Raw genomic sequence first — 21,977 nt, 5'->3', positions numbered from 1 at the left:
ACTTAAACCGAGGATCAAGTATGGTTGCCAAAATATAGTGATCTGATTTCAAGAGATTGATGACCCTTGGATCCTGTTGAAGCGAATGAAGGGCTCGATCTACAAGTCCCACATACTTAGTGGAATGACTCCATTTCAGCTCCTCCTTCAGTTTCTCCAGCTGCTTTTGCAAAAGCCTGATGAGGGGAATGACCTGACTCAAGCTGGCAGTGTCTGAACTAACTTCACATGTGGCAAGTTCAAAGGGTTTGAGAACCTTGCATAACTTTTAAATTATTCTCAACTGCGCTTGACTAAGGAGGATTCCCGCTCCTATCCCTATTCCATAAGCCATAGTGTAACCTTGGATGGACTTTTTCTGCTCCTCCATCCTCTAAAGCATATAGAGGGTAGAATTCCACCTAGTTACTACCTCTTGCTTCAGCTGAGCAGGGCAAATTCAACAGTTCTTGCTGGTGCTGAATTCTTTGACACGCAGTTTCTGAATGTCGAAAATGTCAAGAAACTTTTCATGCCACCGAGAGCATCTCCTGCACACCTCTGTCATTTTTAAAAAAAATGTTGCACCAACAGATTAATTGTGTGAGCAAAACATGGGATGTAATCGAATTCACCCACATGTAATGCTCGCACAATATTGCTGGCATTGTCAGAAATCACAAATCCAGAGGAGAGTCCAAGTGGGGTAAACTATTTTGCAATGATTTCCCTGAGTTTCTCTATGAGGTTCTCAGCAGTATGCCTCTTAGTGAAACTGGTGATGCACAGAGTAGCCTGCCTCTGAATGAGTTGTCATTTGTTAGATGCTGCTGCTGTTTGCACTGTTGGAGGCAATACACCTACCCAGTGGTCTGCCATGTAATCTTTAGTTTGCCCTGCCCATTTGTCCACATATCTGTGGATAAGTGGACAGTGGGCACAACGGCAATTCGGAGGACATTAATAAGATTTTTTTAAATGCCCTTGTACAGATTCTGAATTGCTATTCTAGAGAAGTGGAATCTAGAAGGCACATTGTAGCAGGGACACAGGACCTCCATTAACTGGATAAAACCCACTGCATTAATGGTGGACACTGGATGCACATCTAATACCAGCAATAGCTGATATGGCATCAGTAATCCACTGTGCAGCTGGCTGTTGCTGTCATACTTGTTCGCCAATGCAAGGGACTGTGTGATAGTCAATTATTTTATTGAACTTCTGAACTACTAAAAGTAATCTTCTTCCTGGTCCCCTTCTGGGATAAAGATCCACTTACAGCAACAGCAGCAGCAGGCATATCACTCAAGGATCCTTCTGAGGAACAACGGATAGGAGAGGAGTCAGTCCTTGTGATATTGGATGAGGATCACGAATGAGAATGTTAATAATGATGCAGGTGTTGGAGGTGGATATTGCAGGTGCATGGATCCAGATAGACGGGAACAGCTTGGTGACACTGGACTGACTGTTGTTGGGTTTTTTGTCCCCAAAGTTTCTGTACCCTTTCTGATTTGATGAATGCGCTTAAAGTGACATAACAGGGAGGAGGTTCCAAGATGGTTATGGCCTTTAATCTAATCACTGTTACTTGGCAACGATTACAAATGGCTTGGAAAAGGTGTCCGGATTTGGGTGGAAATAATTCCACACATGAGAAGTGGATTTTTTGGTCCTTTGGCAACAATGGGATTTTTCTCACCATGGGCAACAACTGTTGCCCGATTAACAGTTTTTACACAAACATCCTCGCCATCAACATCCTCATCAACATCCTCATCATCCTTGTTGTTATCGCCAATGACATAAATATCCTCTCATTCTCCCCATGCAATTCCACAGAAGCATCCTCAATTTCTGCGTCAGAAGGCACACAAATGGTGGAAGGAGGATCCTCTTCAATTACAGTATTAGAAAGGTCAGGCTCACACATTGCAACCACAGACACACTCTGGGGTTTCAGATTTTTCCGAGCACACAGTTGGTTCCAGTGTCTTGCTCATCTTAACAATTGTAATTTTTTTGTACCTCTCCTACAAGCAGAGGGGCTTAAATTATCACTAGATACAGGCCAATGCCTTATCCATTCCTTGCCACTTCGTGTAGTGAATGGCATATTGCCAATTTTTTGTTTCTCTAAAGCTGACTTACCTTTAATTTTTTTTTGCTTTAAGAGGGTAAAAGTAAATTTTTTAGCCTGACTTTTTGGCCTGACTTAAGCCCTGGAACATTGGCCCTCATAGATGACGTTGAGGGCCTTGCATCGTCATCATGACTGCTGCCGGAAGCTACAAGACTGGTATGTGGATCCTGCTCTCCGGTCATGTGACTCTCCTCCATACTCACTACACAAACAACCCCACAAAATAAAAATTGTTGGTTTTATTTTTATTATTTTGGGCAGCGGCCCCTCGACAGACAGCAGCACAGCTCTCCTGTACAGCTATGCCAATGACAGTGACAGCCATGTGTGGCTGACATGCACACAAAAAATATTGTTTATTATTTTGGGCAGCAGCCCCTTGACAGACAGGAGCACAGCACCCCTGCGCAGCTACACCAATGATAGTGACAGCCAGGTGTGGCTGACATGCACACTAAAAAAATTGTTTATTTATTTTTTGGGCAGCAGCCCCTGGACAGACAGCAGCACAGTACCCCTGCACAGCTACACTGATGACAGTGACAGCCAGGTGTGGCTGACACGCACACACAAAAAATTGTTTATTTATTTTTTGGCCAGCAGCCCCTTGACAGACAGCAGCACAGCACCCCTGCGCACCTATGCTGATGAAAGGTGTGGCTAACACACCACACAATTTTTTTTTTCTTAACACTGTGGTGGACCCCTGAAAAGAGTCAGCAGCCCCTTAACAGACAGCAGCACAGCACCCCTGCACTGATGACAAGTGTGGCTAATACCCATTTTTTATTTTTTTTCAAATTGGGGGTGGGTGAAGAGCACCCCAGAAGGACAGAGCATCCCCTGGACAACACAGCACTACAGCCAGCCAGCCCCTATGGACAGGACAAGTACAACAGCCAGCCCCTATGGACAGGACAACAACAGCCAGCCAGCCCCTATGGACAGGACAACGACAGCCAGCCCCTATGGACATGACAACAGCCAGCCAGCCCCTCTATAGAAGACAACAGCCAGCCCTTATGGACAACAGTAGCCAGCCCCTATGCACAGCATAAGCAGGCAATTAACAATAACACAACACAACAACACAGCTCCCAGCTCCCTCCCTCTTCACTCTCCACAGCCGGAATGGAAAATGGCGGCAAATCACGGGACCTTTATAGAATCCAAAACCCGCTAGAATCCGACAGTGGGATGATGATGTTTTGCTCATTTTCAGATCCGAGTCAGGTGGGAAAACCCAAGCCGACTCGTATCTGCCTCGGATCCCTGTAATTCGGGTTGGTTCAGTTCTCAGGGAACCAAACCCGCTCATCTCTACTTTCCAGAGCTTAATACTTCTATATCGGAGTCTCTTAAGATGTTGCTATATGATCTCAGAAGTGAGTCTTGAAAACAGATCCACCTATATGAAAAAGATCAGAAGTATAGGTGTAGATGTACTAAGCCTTGGAGAGAGAGAGAGAAAGTACCAACCAATCAACTCCTAACTGTCATTTTTCCAACACAGCCTGTAAAATGACAGTTAGGAGCTGATTGGTTGGTACATTATCTCTTTAAACTTTCTCTCTCTCTAAGGCTTAGGACATCTCCCCCATAGTATTGGACCTCATTCAGAGGCGGTCGCTCTGGAGCAATCGGTCGCACCCAAAGTGACCGAGAATATGCAAAATGAGCACTCAGTCGCAAAGCACATCGTTAGCGCGGAAACACCCACAACAATGAAAGCACACCTCCTATCTCTACGGCCTAATTCAGAGTCGGTCGCAGGCGGCAACCTACGTCAGCACAATTAACACCTGTTACATTGTTAATTGCCTACAAACATTGGTTGAGGCAGTAACCATCGCTAGCAGTCGCAATGCTTAAGGTAGACCCTGGGCTACCCTTAGCTCTGCGAGCAGTAGCATCATTATTGTAACGAGATGACGTGTGTGATGACTCGCTCAGTAATATATGCACGCCCTTAAAATGCCCTTTTTAAGGTCAACCACGCCTGCGTGCGCACCACCACACCCCCGTTCACAAGCACCTTTCCCTGTAACCACCCACAAATGGCACGAAATGTCAATCACAGCTACGACCTCGTAGTGACTAGCGAGCAAGAGGATTGCGGTTGGGAAGACAGGCTTGCGCACGCGCACTGCCAGGTACACGCATGCGCAGTTGAAAAAAACATTGCTCGCTATGTCCAATCGCTCCGTGCGCCCGCCTCTAAATGAAGTCCATAGTGTGGGAGTGCCTAGTGGCCCTCATTCAGAGCCACTCGCTAGCAGCAGTACGCTCGTTCCGAGCAATGTTTGCACATCTGCGCATGCGTACGGTTTTTAGTACGCATGCGCGAACCAGTCAGTGCGGCCGAAAATCATTTGTACGCAATATAGCGAGTGCCTGCTATTTTGAGTGACAGAATGAGGCGTATGTGGGTGGTAACAGGGGAAGGTGCTTGAAAACGGGGAGTGGAGATCCGATCGCAGGCGTGCTTAAAGGTCAAAACGGGCGTTTTATGGGTGTGCATAATTAATACAGCAGCGTCAATGACCACGTCACTTGGTTATTTTAACTCAGAACTGCTCGCAAAATAGCGGTTGAAAAAACCAACCACAAGAATAGCGAGCAGTTCATACGCTGTACGATGTACTCGATTAATCTAATAAATAGCGGACATGACGTATGGTGCGAGCGGCCAGGGGGCGTTTTTATCAAATAAACGAGCGTATGTTTTGCCCGCTCGTTCAGACTTAGAGGTGTGAACAGACTGCAATGTGCGAACGGATCATTTGCATAGCCGCCCCTTGTTTTTGAACGAACGAACGCAAATAGCGAACGGCTCTGAATGAGGGCCAGTGTCGGCATTAGCAAGAGCCGGAAAATAGTACCCAATATTTCTAAATTGTTTTTATTATTTCAACTCACTCACCCACTGTCTACTTGGAATTCATTCAAAGTTATACTATTGTGGGATTTTTACCTTCATATTATTTAAACTTTTGGGCTTCTATAGGATATCTATAATGTTAGTGTTATTGTGGCAGAAGAAATTATTTAAATCATGAAACGTGTATTTAAATAAAATATTAAATATTTAATGACAAAACTACACGAACATGTAACATATACACAGTACTAAATTAAATCACATAGGAACATGGATCCTATCAAATAAAAATTATCCACTATATAAAAGTAATATCAATATTAAAGTGCTGTTCTTTTCAACTGCATATCGTGTGTACATTTATTATTGCTCAATTAGCAGTCCAGACAATATTAATTAGCTCAAGTTCTAAACTGCACGATAATGTTGCAGATCCAAATAAAACGAATGTGAAGGAATCCTATTTACCAGTACACGTCAGACATCCAAAGCAGATGTTCCTTAATGAGGATCCGTGTAGATGCAGCTGAAACAGTCCCACTGGGTGGTGGTGCCGCTAAACAGTGGAAATGTTCCAGGGTGAGATGCATTAATGATCACATTTATAATGGGATCATTAACAGACATCATTGCCTACTTATCTGAGGGATCTTCCGCCAGTATGCAACATCTTCTTGCGGGCACAGTTCCGTGATACCCAGCTGTCCTGGCTGGGATGCAGTCAGGATACCGGTTGCCACTATCCCAGCCGCCGATATCCCAACACTAAAAGTCCGACATGGGACTAAAGATAGGCGTCGAAATCCCGACACCTGTCATTAGCTCTACGACAAAATCCTGACACCCGGCATACCAAACGAAGGTAAGCCAGGTGTCTTAGGTTCTAACCGTGGGGGAGGGGTAGCTTTAGGAACCCCCAGGGGGACTTAGTTTTAGGCAACCCCCGGGAGGGTTAGGCTAGGGGAAGGGGGGTTAGGATTAGGCACCCCCCCGGGAGGGTTAGATTTAGGGTGCAGGAAGAGGGGGGGTTAGGTTTAGGCACAATCTGGGGGAGGTTAGGGTTAGGCACCACTCAGGGAAGGTTAGGGTAGGGAGAGGGAAGGAATAAGGTACTTACCACCCCCCGTCACGATTCCGAACCATCGGTCTTCCGCTGTCGGTATTGGATCCGAAGGCTATTCAGCCACCGGCATTACATACCGATTCCGTCCTGGCTATATCTTCACTACCGGGTTTATGGGTAAGTAATGCACATGTGCAGCCATCGGTAAGGGATCCTTCGAATCCCTTTCCGGACCATTTTGTCAAAAGAAGCCCATACACTTCTATAGGCAACGCCATCTGTCGCACTCTGTCTTCCAACATAGATTTCCTGGCCACAGCTCCGGTTCTCATACAGCCATCTGAGTAACCTGAGAGCCGATGGCTGCATCCTCGGAGGCAGCTGTAGAGCACACAAGCATACAGGTGGCATCTATTTACACCAGATGCCTCCTGCTGCATTAGCATGTTAGCATCGCACTCCTCTGCATCAGGCCCATGGTGTAGAGCTGAAAGAACAGCACGTTTTTATTGATATCTTTATACAGCGGATTTTAGGTTAATTTACACTAGAGATGTGCGGATTGATTCTCCAGAAATCCCAATACACCCAAATTTCATGAATCCGAACAGATCATAGTCATGGTTCTAATCTCCTGAGGCGAGCCGGATAAATCTGAGTCGCTGTTCTGATCTTCCATCGGTTCGGAATTCAGATTTTAAATCTGAATTTCGGCTTTTGGATTGCAAAACAGACATGATTTTAGCTGTTTTTAATAACGTTTTATCATTTAAAAAAAAAAAAAATCCAGATCCAAAACCAAAACACTTGAGGGTGATTTTACAAAACCAAAACCAAGGCACATAGATTAATCCAGATCCAAAACAAAAACACAGGGGTCAGCACACATCTCTAATTTTTATCTTTCAGGATCCATGTTCCTATGTGCTTTTAAAGTAGTACTGTGTATATAACTATATATTATATTATATGTTTGTATAGTTTTGTCATTAAATGTTTAATATTTTATTTAAATACATGTGTCTTAATTTAAATAATTTCTTCTGCTTTGACAATACTAACATTTTTTAACTAGCACAATACCATATATATATATATATATATATATATATATATATATATATATATATCATTATTGATGCTTTTCTCAATTTGAGAGTTTTTAGTGAGTGTCTACAGCAGTGATTCCCAACCTCGGTCCTCAAGGCACACTAACAGTCCTGGTTTTAGTGATATCCATGATTGTGCACAGATGGTTAAATAAAAATAACCGAGGTACTAATTAAGTCACCTGTGCTGAAGTATGGCTATCCCTAAAACCTGGACTGTTAGTGTGCCTTGAGGACCGTGGTTGGGAACCCCTGGTCTACAGACTTACAGTACAGAAGGGTTCTGCAGCTGACCGAGATACAACTCATTATTTATATATCTATATGTATTATATTAGGCATTGCAAATTAGTGCCCTAATATTAAGTGGTTTTCTATATGCCAGGTAAAGAATTTCTCTTTAAAGATTCCATCTATGCTTTTGTTGTTTATTTATATTACTTTGGCATATAACACAACTTATGTGCTGTACTTTTAGTGCACTTTGGACCTGATTCAGACCCGCTCACTAGGATGCGTTCGCTCGTAGCCGGCTGATTTTCACATTCAGCGCATGCGTATGCATCACAATGCGCGTGCGCAAACGAGTGCGAGAGATCGGGAAGCATTCGCTCGCTGCGCATAGACAGCCCAGCAGAGTGAATGACAGGAGAACCCATTTGTGGGTGGTGACAGGGGCTGGCCTTTAAAAATGGGGGAGTGGAGGTGTGAACGCAGGCGTGCCTGAGCGTCTCAACAGCGCTTCAGAGGCGTGCATAATCAACAAACAGCGTCATAGTACACGTCACCTGGTTGTATTTCACACTGAAGTGATCACAGTGCTTGCATTAAGGTATAGTCAACCTCAAGCTGTGCGTTTGCTTCCGATGGTACCTGATGTACCGATGGTTGCATACACTTCCATGACGAGTGCAAGTGGGTGTCAGGCTGGTGGGTGTCTGCATACACTAAGTGATCACACGCCAAGACATAGTGGGCGTGCTTATGCCTTGCCGTGTGATCGCCTGTCTTGCTGGGTGTGTGCCGGATTTGCATACGCTGGGTGCGAGTGTATGCATCTAGCGAGCGGGTCTGAATCGAGCCTTTTCTGTGGTGCTACCAGCTCCTTGTGGAGCCCTAAAAAAAAAGAATAGTAACCAAAGCAGAGTCACAACAGAGCAACAAAAATAAAACTAAATTCACCTCCAGATTATATAAATTCCTGGCTCCAAAAAAACAGAAAGATAAATTGATGTATTTAATACAAATTGTAGCAGGGGATGATAAATATGATAAAATCTTCTGTGGGTGGACAACCCTCTTTTCTGATGTAGACTTGCTTTATCGGTGACACCAAAATACAAACCAGAGTAGCAGGACTCCTTCGCTCTCATCATCAGTCACTGACAGATTATAAACAGAGTATAAGGAGACAGAGAAAACCGAGACCACAGCATAGCCACATATGTCTTCATATTTGTGTGTTATATTATAATAAGCTTCTCTCACAGACAATAGTCTGTAACATTCTGCACAATGGGGAACGGCAATATTTAGAGCAGACTTAAAACCTCTCGGAGACACTTACAGCATAACTGTCAGTCGTGGAAATTACTGTGACACAATCCATTTTGATTTGTACACTTGGTAAATAAAAATGTCACTTCTAAGCAACTGACATGTACCTCTTAGTCCATTATATTTTTGGAAAAAAGTGTTTCGGTAACTAGGTGCCATAAAATCTCAATACTTGCATTTTAGTTTGTAAAACTGAAAGAAAATAAAAAAAAGCTCACTGGGAAGTTTATGAATTCCAAACTTTTCTTATAACGGCAAAAGAAGAATTTTTTACAGCTGTCACTATGTTACTTATTTTTATAATATCAGTGACTTTCCTGCAGGATTGTCACCAAACCATGATTATTTCATTCTTTATAAATAAACACATTTCGAATTTACTTTTTGACTTTAGAAAGTGAACATAACATTAGCACTTTAAATATGCATCATTCATTGTGACATCTTACGGGTGTGTTTCCTGTTTGCTAAGGTCTATGGTCCTAATCACTGGGCTCCTGGTGCGGAACCCATACTGTGTATTATACTGTGTAGAGCCTGAGTGTGTGATAATATCCTGGGGAGTGAGCTAGCTGTGTACTGCATAAACATACTGCACTTACAGAGCATATATCCAAGCATATTATGTATACTAATATCACTTTCCAGACAATTCTATATATTACAATAGTTGTATGACAAGTAAAACATGGTGCTAGTAAGGTGCCGTATAAAGATTACTAACCAGGATTTATAGGAAAATCACATACCTATACAAATGCAGTACTCTGTATTGCAGTTTTAGAAGTAAATATCTAACTAATCTTCAATATGGAGCATGTGCACTAGCGCTCTCCAGCTTCAACATCTTTTAAGTTTCATATATCTACCCATTAAAGGTATGTTCAAGAGCTGCTCCATGAAATACAATTAATCAGTGGCAGCAGTAAATTGTAATAGGTCCAGCCTTCCAGGCACCAATGAATCCAGCCACAAAGGTCCATTGGGAGGTCCTAAATAATATATGAAATATTGTGAATCTTCATTATGGACTTATATGTTATATTAGAGGGCAACAATGTTTCTACAAATAATTCCTTGTATGACGCATGTGATGGGACCAATGAGGATGAGAGCCAATTAGAACTCTCTATAGTACCTGTAATCACTGGTTCAGTCCTGTTGACATGTGCAAAAGACACGTGTAAATTATCTAGATGAAGAAATTGGTCAACATCAGTTTTCTGAAACTAATTGCTCATTATGTATGACAAGATACCTAAATAGAAATACATCTACTAGTAATGATAAATGCCTTTCTCTGGCTCTCTAGCATAGTTATCTCTGGCAGTGCTCTATTCCAAATATCTATTAACTAAGATGTCTCTGGTCATATAAGGAAACCGAGAAAGCAGAGGCTACAGTATAGCCGCATATGTCTTCATATTTTTGTGTTATAATAAGTTTCTCTCAGACAATAGTCTGTAACATTCTGCACAATGGGGAACGGCAATATCTAGAGCAGACTTAAAACCTCACGGGGGCATTTACAGCATAACTGTCAGTTGTGGAAATTACTGTGACACAATCCATTTTGATTTGTACACTTGGTAAATAAAAATGTCACTTCTAAGCAACTGACATGTACCTCTTAGTCCATTATATTTTTGGAAATGTGTTTCAGTAAATAGGTGCCATAAAATCTCAATACTTGCATTTTAGTTTGTAAAATTGAAAGAAAAGAAAAAAAAGCTCACTGGGAAGTTTGCGAATTCCAAACTTTTCTTATAACGGCAATAGAATTTTTTTTTACAGCTGCCACTATTACTTGTTTTTATAATATCAGTGACTTATAAAAATATTCTGTGATAGTTTGAAACAACTAATACTGTAACTGTACAAGCAACAGAAAGTTTATCAATTTAATTTTGAAAAAGCTGTTGGCATACTGCACTGTATCTTCTGCTAAAATGACAAAGGACCATGTCAAACTGAATTTGTAGCAATCAGACTGGTTATGCAACCATTACACTTGGATATATATTAATATATATTAAGAAGATCTCAATCTTTTCCCACATTCCTTAATTTTTGAATTCATAAGAAAGGCATCTGTGGCCTGAAATTTTCTCAGATCAAACCCACATATTACATTTTGTATCCTTTATATTGTACAGGTTGAGTCTCCCATATCCAAAATGCTTGGGTATTTTGGATATCGGAATATTCCGTATTTTGGAATCATTGCATACCATAATGAAATTTCTTGGGAATGGGACCCAAATCTAAGCACAGAATGCATTTATGCTTTATATACACCTTATACACACAGAGCCTGAAAGTAATTTTATACAATATTTTCAATAATTTTGTGGCTCAAACAAAGTTTGTGTACATACATGAAATTCATTTGTGTTTCATATACACCTTATACACACAGTCTATAGGTAATTTTATACTTTATTTTTAATAATTTTGTGCTTTAAAGTTTGTATACATTGAACCATCAAAAAGCAAAGGCTTCACTATCTCAGTCATGCTAAAAATATTCTGTATTTCGGAATATTCCATATTTCGGAATATTTAGATATGGGAGACTCAACCTGTAATCATTTTCTATTAATCTCTCCCCAATTATCCTGATAAAGTTAGCAGATCAAAAGTTTATATTACTGGAAAATAAATACTGTAAATTGTTTACAAAATGATAAGGTTTAATTCTGTTTACTAATATTACTCCTCAAAATGTGTTGACTCAAACTAATGGTGCATACACACGGTCAGATTTTGTGTCAGATCTGAACGATGACGTTTTTAAAAATTGTTCAATCGTTCATATCTCAAAGAAAATCTGACATACATACACTATACCGATATCTGACACCGTCTGTGTTTGCAGTCAGATTTTGATGATTTCATTCATTTTAATACTGTCTAAAGTCGTTCAAGTCGTTCAAATAATTTGTAAAATCATTCAAATAATTGTTAAAAATAGTTCAATCGTTCATCTGACAGATCTGACCATGTGTATGCACCATAACTGATCCTTATTGAGCTCATGAAGTATCAATTACCTGATATCTGGAAAAAGTCACTGGATTCTGAAGGCTGGGGCATACTGTAAATAACTGTATTTTTAGCTTTTAAATTTGTCCCCTTCAAGTTAAAGGGGAAAAAATATCCATTTGGAACAGCATAGTGCTAAGTCATTATATAACAGAACTGTATTTACACATTTGATTCCATATAATGATATACAGTAGTGCACATAATGTGAGCATTATACGAAACATTGAATCATGAACTATATACATTACCATACCTCTCCCCCATTAATTCTTAATAAGTACATATAAATGTCTTAGAGCAGAACATCGAATATTAATACATAAAATAAAAATATGTAAAGCCTCCAATTTGGATTTTGCTACCAAAAAAATATGCAAATTAAAGAAAAAAAAGCTTAAAAGGCTCCCAAAATATAATACAGAAAACTATTTTTGATCTTTGAATTTAAAAAAGGCACATGGCGTTAACCAGTCCTGCTAGTGAAGTGCGCTATGTGGTAGCAATGGGATACTATCTTATATAACTGATCTTTTTGCTTATTATACGACATGGTTCCAATTTATTTTGAGAAAATAATTAATATTACGTAGCATGCAGGGATATGTATTTTAAAGTTGAACCTATAAATGAGCATAAATCACCTAAGGCACAAATACATTAACTGCTTTGGAAAAAGTTAATATGCAAAATGAAACTGTCATCAATACAGCACCTGAGTGGTGTTTGTTCTCAGTGTAATGAAGTTCTCAATGGGATAGACGGCTTTGTTCTTACCTTTGTATTTTTCCTTATGCTTCTGAACATTTCACATAAAAATAAACTTTATGTTGAACATGTGTGCACAGCATTTCATATTCTGTGCAGGTATTTGCATATTCCGAAGAAAATTTGTGATAGGTAATTCATGAAGTGCAGTTAGTGCGCACTGCCAAATACCTTGGTTTAGCACTGATGGACTAACATCATCTGCACAGCGCATGTCAAGCTGCTTCTCTACTCTCTTTCAGTAGATGCCGTATATCTATAAATTAATATATAATACAGGTTGAGTCTCCCATATCCAAATATTCCGAAAAACTTAATTTTTTTTAGCATGACTGAGATGGTGAAACCTTTGCTTTTTGATGGTTTAATGTACACAAACTTTGTTTAAGGAAATATTTTATTAAAAATATTGTGTCAAATTAACTTCAGGCTATGTGTATAAGTTGTATATGGAACATAAATGAATATCATGTATGTACACAAACTTTGTTTGAGCCACAAAATTATTGAAAATAATCACTCCCACTGACATCACTAGTGATGTCAGTGGGGCTGGACCCAGACGGTAGGCGTTCCCATGGAAACGCCTCCGTCTGGGCAGCCACGCCCCCAGCATGCCTACCAAAGGGGGTGTGCTGTCACTCACCATCAACAGCACGCCCCCTTTGGTGCGAGACCCCGAGCGACGGCTTCCCCGTCGCTCGCCGAGTCTCGTGCATGCACACGACGGAGCTCCCTCCATCGTGCGCATGCGCACTTGGGTACCATCGACCCGTTTGCGAGCGTCCTGCGCTCACGAGCAGGTCTGAATGAGACCCAGTGTATAAGGTTTTATATAAAGCATAAATGCATTCTGTGTTTAGATTTTGGTCCCATTCCCAAGATATTTCATTATGGTATGCAAATATTCCAAAATACGGAATACTCCATTATCCAAAATACCCCTGGTCCCAAGCATTTTGAATATGGGTGACTCAACCCTAATATATATATACGGTATATATGAAAACAATATGTGGATATGGTGCCAGTACATATAGTGTTTACTTAATCAATATATCAGATCGAATAAACCATATAGAAACCATATAAGCAACCTTGGCCCTAAGATAATGGGCATCAGCCTTAGATCAATAATATGTGAGCAATGGTGTTCAATTAACAAAATTTTAGAAGTAGTACTATGATTGACACATGGGTGACCAGTTTGCAAAAAGTGCTAGTGCGAATAATAAATTAATAAGTCACATATAACATTAATAAATATGTGATGAAACTGATAAAATGATAAAGTGCAACAGTGTAATAAAAAGTGTATATATAATTTAATTTATCAAGGTAAAAAAATACTTAGAGGATGATGACATAAGATACAATAGTCCACAGTTCAATACAGGAAATAAATAAATAAATAAATAAAAAAGGGATAAAAGGAGGATATCAGCTTATCTGAATATAAAAGAGTCAAATTTCATGGGGTAAGAGACTGCTACTCCCAACGCGTTTTGTCCCTTTGAAGCAGTCCCTGGAAGAAACGCGTTGGGGGTAGCAGTCTCTTACCCCATGAACTTTGACTCTTATATATTCAGATAAGCTGATATCCTCCTTTTATCCCTTTTTTATTTATTTATTTCCATATTGAACTGGACTATTGTATCTTATGTCATCATCTTCTATGTATTTTTATACCTTGATAAATTAAATTATATATATACTTTTTATTACACTCTATCACTGTTTCATCACATATTTATTATGTTATATGTGACTTATTAATTTATTATTAGCACTAGCGCTCTTTGCAAACTGGTCGCCAATGTGTCAATCATAGTACTATATATATATATATATATATATATATATATTATATATATATATAGTGTGTGTGTATATATATATATATATAGTGTAAATCAAGGTGTGGCACTCTCTAAATGAATCACGCTGACAATATATAGCTTATCGACGTTTCAGTACTTTAAGTACTATCTTCAGGATACAGAATACAGAAAACACAGACATCTTACCTTAAATACTATCCACCTCTAAGTGATGAAGAGCCAGGACTGGGATCAGCAACCCACCCAACGGCGGCTACAGATAACGTCATTACGCACAAAGGTGCAGAAGGGTGACATAAGCCTTCACCAAGACAAGACATTAACAAATCAAGCTTTAACCAGCGCTAGAAAAAATACAAAATAGCAAGCAATATTGATATTAGTGCAGCAAAATAGCAATAATTAAAACACATGAATGATGCACAGAGAATCATAACAACTTCACTAATAGATATCGCAATTCAGGAGGGCACAAATCAAAAATAGTAATCTATTAGAAACAGGACAAGCTAATAGCTTCATTTAGTCCCCTAGGTGCTATCACATTCAAGCAATTGATCCATCTAGCTTCGCATTGTAGTAATAATCGATTACGGTCACCCGCTCTCACAGGTAAGGAGATATGGTTGATCGTACGATAACGTAAGCTCACCAAACTGTGATTAAATCCAACAAAGTGGCGAGCAACAGGTTGCTTACTGGTGCCATTCAGCAATGCTCCCCTTATACTGGATCAATGCATCGCCATACGCTCCTTAAATTTGCATTGGGTTTTTCCAGTATAAGACAGTCCACATGGACACACAATCTGATATATGACATAGGAACTATTACAATTCAGATGGTATAAAATCTCATATTTTTTCCCAGAATGAGGGTGGTTATATGCGTTTCCAGGAATTAAATAGCGACAAGTGACACACGAGCACCTGAAGCATCCTGGTTTTTTAGATAGAAAGTGCTCGGTGGATTTTTTATCATTAATGTCAGCTTTAACAAGAAGCTCTCGCAAATTCCGTCCCCTAGAATAACAGGGCATAATATTACAGTCAGATAAAGGCAACAAGTTATCAGACTTAATAATCGACCAATGTTTCTTTGCTATTCTACTAATGTCAGATGACAAAGTATTAAAGCGATTAACCCATGGTAAAGCCTTTTCTGATCAGGGACAATTCTTTTCTTTAGTAATTCAGAACGATCAATAGTTAATACTTTCTCCTTCATTTTAAGAAGGTTAAATTGACAGTATCCATGAGCAATAAATTTGTCAATCAAATCATCCAGTTGGGCACTAGCTGAGACTATATTACTATTAATACGCATAATCCTCAACATTTGAGAATATGGTAGCCCTGATTTAAGATTCTTAGGGTGACAACTACTATTACACATCAAAGTATTGCTGTCAGTAGGTTTAACAAATACTGAGGTAGAAATTGCATTATCCATTTTAGTAATTTTGACATCAACAAAGTCAATGTTCTTTTTACTCATCCTAACAGTGAATTTCACTGTACAGTAGTGTGCTAAGCGCTTCACTGCTTGTTATGTTAAGAAATAAATATAAAACATTAGGATAAGTAACCTAATTAGTAATAAAATGATGCACTGAGAGATGTCTATTGTAAAGATATACTTTTTTATTTTGTTTAAGAACGGAGTTACAGCGCTCCAGTTGGGGACTGTATAACTAACAGCATAAGTGTCAGTCATATAGTACTTAGTCTACATGTGCACACTAGTATACGTTATTGAGAGTCTCGGAGGACAGTATTGTAGTGCTGCAGCAGTAAATTCTCTGCGTTAAACGTTCCCTGCGGTAAAGTCGATAGGAGAAAAATGAATGCAGGATATGAATGGTATTATGAGGGTGGGCATGTGGTGATCTAGCTTCTAAAAGGGTCAAGTGTCTTTAAGTTAGTTGCAAGTAGAGATGTCCTGTATATAATATAAGTCGTGTTCTGGTGGGGCGACGTCCCGTGACCCCCGGCCAAACTCAGCCACTCCATTGGTTCAGTGTCACATAAAACCTTTTGGTCCTCCTAGGATAACCGTGTAAGCCTCTACTATCCTGAGTTTAAGTCCAGGCAGCCACCTAAGTACCAGTGAATATACTCTGTTATTGGCAGAAGACCTCGCCTCAGTGTTTCTAGAGGTCTTACACAGTGATTCCTAGGAGACCATAACACATGGGCTGCGGCATGCCACTGATTTTAAATGGGGCCCAGCCCAGTGGGACCTGTCCTGAGCTCCCAGTGGGCCAATCTGCCCCTGGAAGAAGGAGCCAAGGGCGGGCCCTCCTCTCTGTCCGGACCTGGGACTCCAGTGCCAGCAGTCCCCCCCCTGAGAATTACACAGAAAGGGTACACAGTAGGTAGTCTAAAAGGTTTGAGGGATGAGCCAGAAAATCATGAATCTGGGGTAGTTGTCTAATAACCAGAGCAATGTAATAAACAAGATTACTTGTGCTGTAACTTCTAAGCCAGAGGTTCCCAAACTCTTGCATTACATCCAAGGTTTTAAGGATATCCATGCTTGAGTCCAGATGGTTATATCAAATTGACTGAGGTACTAGTTAAGTTTCCTAAGCTCAACCAGTTTTGGAACCTCTGTTCTAAGCTAAAGCTCAGGAGTATCATGTGGTCTTGCCAAATGTTTATTTGGGCCAAATGTGTGTTTCACAGTGGAGTATACATCTGCACTCTCTTGGGGAAGAGTAAGGGGCAGCTATGAATTACCTGCTCATTAGGAGACCATGTCCATGGAGCGCAACTCATTTTAGGAAGTGTAAAAAACAATTATGATATTCAATATAGAGAATAAATAATCAGATATTCATTTTAATCAAACTCGAAAGGACTGTACTGTACAGTATATGCTTCATTAGTTGTTTTTATGCTTTGGTACAGTTTTTAAACTCTACAAAAAGACTGAACAAGACTGAACCAGATGCTCAGTAAGGTCTGTTAGGACAGCATTGTGTCTCAAAGGTCGTTATTCCTTGTTTTTTTTCTAATTTTAGCTCAATGATTTTATATAAAAATTCCATATGAAACTGAAGCTGGACTTAGAAATGGTCTCTTCTGATCTGTGATTCTGACACATGATGATGCTGTAAAACGGACACAGCTCTCCATTTCCACAAGCATCCCTCAGGCTCACTAATCCCCGCTATTGTGGGTTAAGTCAGCTGTCAATCTACTGTACTTATGCGCTCATCAGTCTCCTGATTTTTAGTCTTCTCCAACTCTTTAAGGCTTTGATATTATCCATGCCAGCTCTTAGAAAATTGGCTAATCAGAAAGTACTGTAAATGAACAAACAATAGTCCCTGAGTTCTTTAACCTCTTTGTACCCAAACCGATTTTCACATTCACACAATGCACTAGTTAACACAGACATAGCCTCTTACGACTTGTACTTGTTTATGTAACATTTTTTTTATTTCTCTTTAAGCTCATATATATATATATATATATATATATATAATGAAGGGGATTCGTCCCCCGAATCATTGTATTATTGTATTGAAAGACAAATTTGTCATCTATTTTACCGTCTCTGAGTGCTGCCTTTTATATATAAAATTTCTGATGTATAGAATATGTATATTTATTGTTTATCATTATTAAATGAACCAAGAAATGTTCAGATGTGCTGTTTTTGTTTTACTTTCAAGTTACTCAGCAAAGGCATAAAAGCTCATGTCAATGCTAAGGTTATATGACGCCCTAGAAATTCTGGTCACCGTGTCTCAGCAGTGCAGATGTGTCCTTATACACCAAGCATCTTGCTCCATATGGTGCAAGTTCCTTGGTGCATCTCGGATGCTCTGCCAATGCTGTGAAATGTATTTATTTTTTTTCAAAATTCTTATTATAAGTAGCAATTCAATTCACTCTGACACCCCCACCCCGCTTTTTATCCACAATATGGAAACTCTGTAGGAGCTGCAGGCAGCACAACACAAACAGTAAGGCAAAGGTGCTTAAAAGTGAAGTTTGGGGGGTGTATTTAGTGTCAGAGTATACAGTGTATAAAGTTTTGTCATTAACAAAATACCGACTATGGGCCTAATTTAGGAAATTTGAGGAAAAAATATTCTAATGCTGCAGGAGGCATCTGAGGACAAAAGGTAGCATCGCAGATCCGAGTGCTGTGTACAAAGACAGAGCATCGGATCACCATCCCAGTCGCAGCAATCGCCCATCTGAGCTTACTCAGAATGACTGTCAGAACCAGAGGCAACAGAGAATAGGGACGACAATCTCCCCCCACCCATTCCCCTCCCACAAACGGTTGCAGCAGGTCAATCATGCTGCAGGCTTAGGGGCACTGCGAGTAAACTCACATATAGGGAGTTGCACATACTCAGTGTAGGTCCTGTGCATGCGCAGTTATCTAACAATCTGACTTGTACGCAAACTATGGGGTTGCATACTACTCTGCATCAGGCCCCATGTGCTAAGACATTTTGCCTATTTTAATTTAAAATTTTAGCTAAGATAGCCTTGGGGAAAAAGTTTAAATGATAAAATCATAGGTTAACTGGACAGGTTTATATTGTAGCATTTCGAAATTATATCAAAATGACAGAGTATCCCCAATTGATGAGCTCGGCATTTTAATAGACATTCCATATAAATTAGAATGGGATTGAAATACCGCCCATTCAAATCCAGACTGTGAAAGCCTAACTGGAGGAGATCCCGAGGCCAGTTGGTAAGTATCCTAACCTTCTCCTCTCCCCCCCTAACCCTAACCCTCCATTCGTAGTGCCTAACCCTAAAACTCCCAGGGTGGTGCCTAACCTTAAAACTTCTGGGTTGATGCCTAACTGTAAGTCCCCCTTCCCGCACCCTAAACCTAACCCTCCAGGGAGGTGCCTAACACTAACCTCCCCCCCAGTGGCACCTAACCCTAACCCCCCCCATTCCCTAGCCTAACCCTCCCGGGGGTGGTGTCTAACCCTGTCCCATTGGGGGTGCGTAAACCTAACTCTCCACCCCCCGCGGCTAACTCTTAAGACACCCCGGGCTTACCTAGTGTGGGATGGCGTCTGTCAGGATTCTGGGGTTGGGATTGAGATAGGCGTCAGTATTTCAACGCCTATCTTAAGTCCCGTGTCTGGTTTAAACCGGCGGCATTTAGACTGGTGGCATTTCATCCAGCGGTCTAATAACTACATTCCATATAAATCCTATATTAGAGAAAGGGGCTGATGCTGAGTTGAAGGTACCGCTGTTGGTGGAGCGGATCTTCCATCCTTTTCGCACTGTGCATGTAGGCAAATACAGGTGATTGAGAGTCACATTTTGATTACATCTACATTTTTGAATGACGAGATGCACCTGGGCTGTTACAGGGCATTGTCAGATATGCAAAGTTCAGTGAGGTCACATTGAGGGACCTGGACCTTAGCATAAATACTCCTGTTTCCAGGAGTATATTTTACTACTAGTATAGCGCAAGTTTTGATCATATGTACGCCATAGTAAGGGGCACATAGGAGGCAAGCTTACCATAAGATGCGTACAACTCTGTATACGAGCATATAAACACCTTTTCCTCTTGAGTGTGCATTTTGGTAGTGACATACACCCAATGTCCACCAAACTCTGCATCAGGGTCTCGAATGTCTGCACTGCATCTCCTCCTCTGTGACCTGCCACTGCTTTATTTACAGACAATCTAACTAGGGATCTAGCTAATTTCTCTGTATATATAACATAATTTCTCTATTTATCTTATCTTTTATTTAAGCAATGAGATGTTTCTTGTTGCATAATCAGGGTTGCATAAAATGCGATATATACATACAGTATACATCTATATCTAATAACCCAGTGCCATCATAAAACCTTCTAATCTATGAAATACTATAAATAGACATGAATACCTACTTAAATTCCTGTAAAATATGAATTTATAATTAAATGTAGCAGCACATTCTGAATTATATACAGTATATTGAATGGAAAAAAAAATAATTAAAACTACAAACTGCTCACAATGTATAACAATGTCTCAAGTTATTGGTACGAAAAACATTAGGCATTGTGCTGTTTGCATAGAAACCACTTTACATTATGAAATATCATATTATTGAAACATCTATACAAATTGACCTTCGACTTCTTTTCCCTCAAACTAACAAATGTCCAATAACAAAGCAGCTCACAGTAATATTGTGCTTTTAAACATTTTTATATTACACAACAAAATCCCTGTTGCCGTTATAAATTTATTGGTCAAAGCCAGCAAACTGCCCATTAGTAAATAGAGTTAGATTTCACCTCCTACCTGGTAGTGTTATGCAAGATTTACAGGCATTAATAATGGATATTTATTAAAGCTAGGAAAGAGATAAAGTGGAGAGTGATAAAGTACCAACCAATCAGTTCAAAGCTGATAGTTTATCTCTCTCCACTTTATCTGTCTCCAAACTTTAATAAGTCTCCCCATATAGTCACATAACAAGATAGACCTTAAACCAGCGGGTGTATTATTACCGCCGGTCACATGCCCGGCAAGGGTGAAAATCCTGATCATCAAAGGTAAGTATCATTAACCTAATTCTACCCCATAACCATCCCTTAGAGGTGCCTAACCCTAACCTCCCCCAAAGTGCCTAACCCTAAACCCTCCCTAAGTGCCTAAACCTAACATCCCCTTCACCGCAGCCTAAACCTAAGTCTCCCGGGGGGGTGCCTAATCCTAAATCCCCCCGGGAGCCCTAAAGCCTAACCCTTCCCCCCCATGGCTGTCCGCGCCCAACTTACCTTCGTTCGGCATGCCAGGCGTCGGCCTTCCGACGTATGGACAATGACAGGCGTTGAGGTTTCGATGCCTGTCATTAGTACCACACCGAAATTAGAGTCGGGAAGACGGCGGTTGGTATTTAGACCGTTGACTTAATGACTACATCCCAAACCAGCATATTCAGGCAAGTAACATCTCTTCTTTTCATTTTCTTCACAGCACCATTGAACTCACTTGGCTCGCCAATTACCACCAATTAGCTAGATTATTATCACACTTTTTCCTTTGTAATAACTATGGATTAGCTGTGATTTATTATGCACTATACAAATGTATAGTTGCCAGTTGCAAATTTCCAGACACAGTCTAAGGTTTTAAACATTTGGTTCAGGAACTGTCCATAATGTTAATACTTGCCAAATTCACTATTGTCCTATTCTGCAGGTTAGGTGTAATTCTTCCCATCTATTCTAACTTTGCAAGTTTTAGAAACTAATATTTATTAATTAATAGTAGTTAAAATACAAAAAAACTGCATTATGATCAAATACAGTAACATCATGGGAAATGTAAGTTTTTCAAGGATAAAGCGACACCCTTGTGTATACTGTACCAAAGATGCATCATCTCAGCAGCAATATATTCATGAAGATTATTTTTAAATGTTGCAATTATGAAATTATAATAATTTTTTCTATATCGCTCTTTGGCATTTTTAATTTTCTCATCTTCAGGTTCTTTTCTCCCTTCTCCAGTTCAGAATGAAATAATTTTTTGGGTGCCAAATTAAAATTCCCTCTTTTATTTAAGGGTTTATTTACTA

At 39.9% G+C, this 21,977-nt stretch overlaps 1 protein-coding gene across 1 annotated transcript in view; it reads left to right on the top strand.

Annotated features, from left to right (window-relative positions):
- SNTG2 (syntrophin gamma 2) overlaps positions 1 to 21,977 on the top strand; it is a 222,193-nt gene that overhangs the window by 131,825 nt on the left and 68,391 nt on the right. The window lies entirely within an intron of this gene.

Source organism: Taudactylus pleione, unplaced genomic scaffold (assembly GCF_031769625.1).
Source record: "Taudactylus pleione unplaced genomic scaffold, aTauple2 ptg000468l, whole genome shotgun sequence".
Classification (NCBI taxonomy): domain Eukaryota; kingdom Metazoa; phylum Chordata; class Amphibia; order Anura; family Myobatrachidae; genus Taudactylus; species Taudactylus pleione.
Note: the sequence above shows the minus strand (reverse complement) of the source record. Positions and strands in the feature narration are given on the sequence as shown.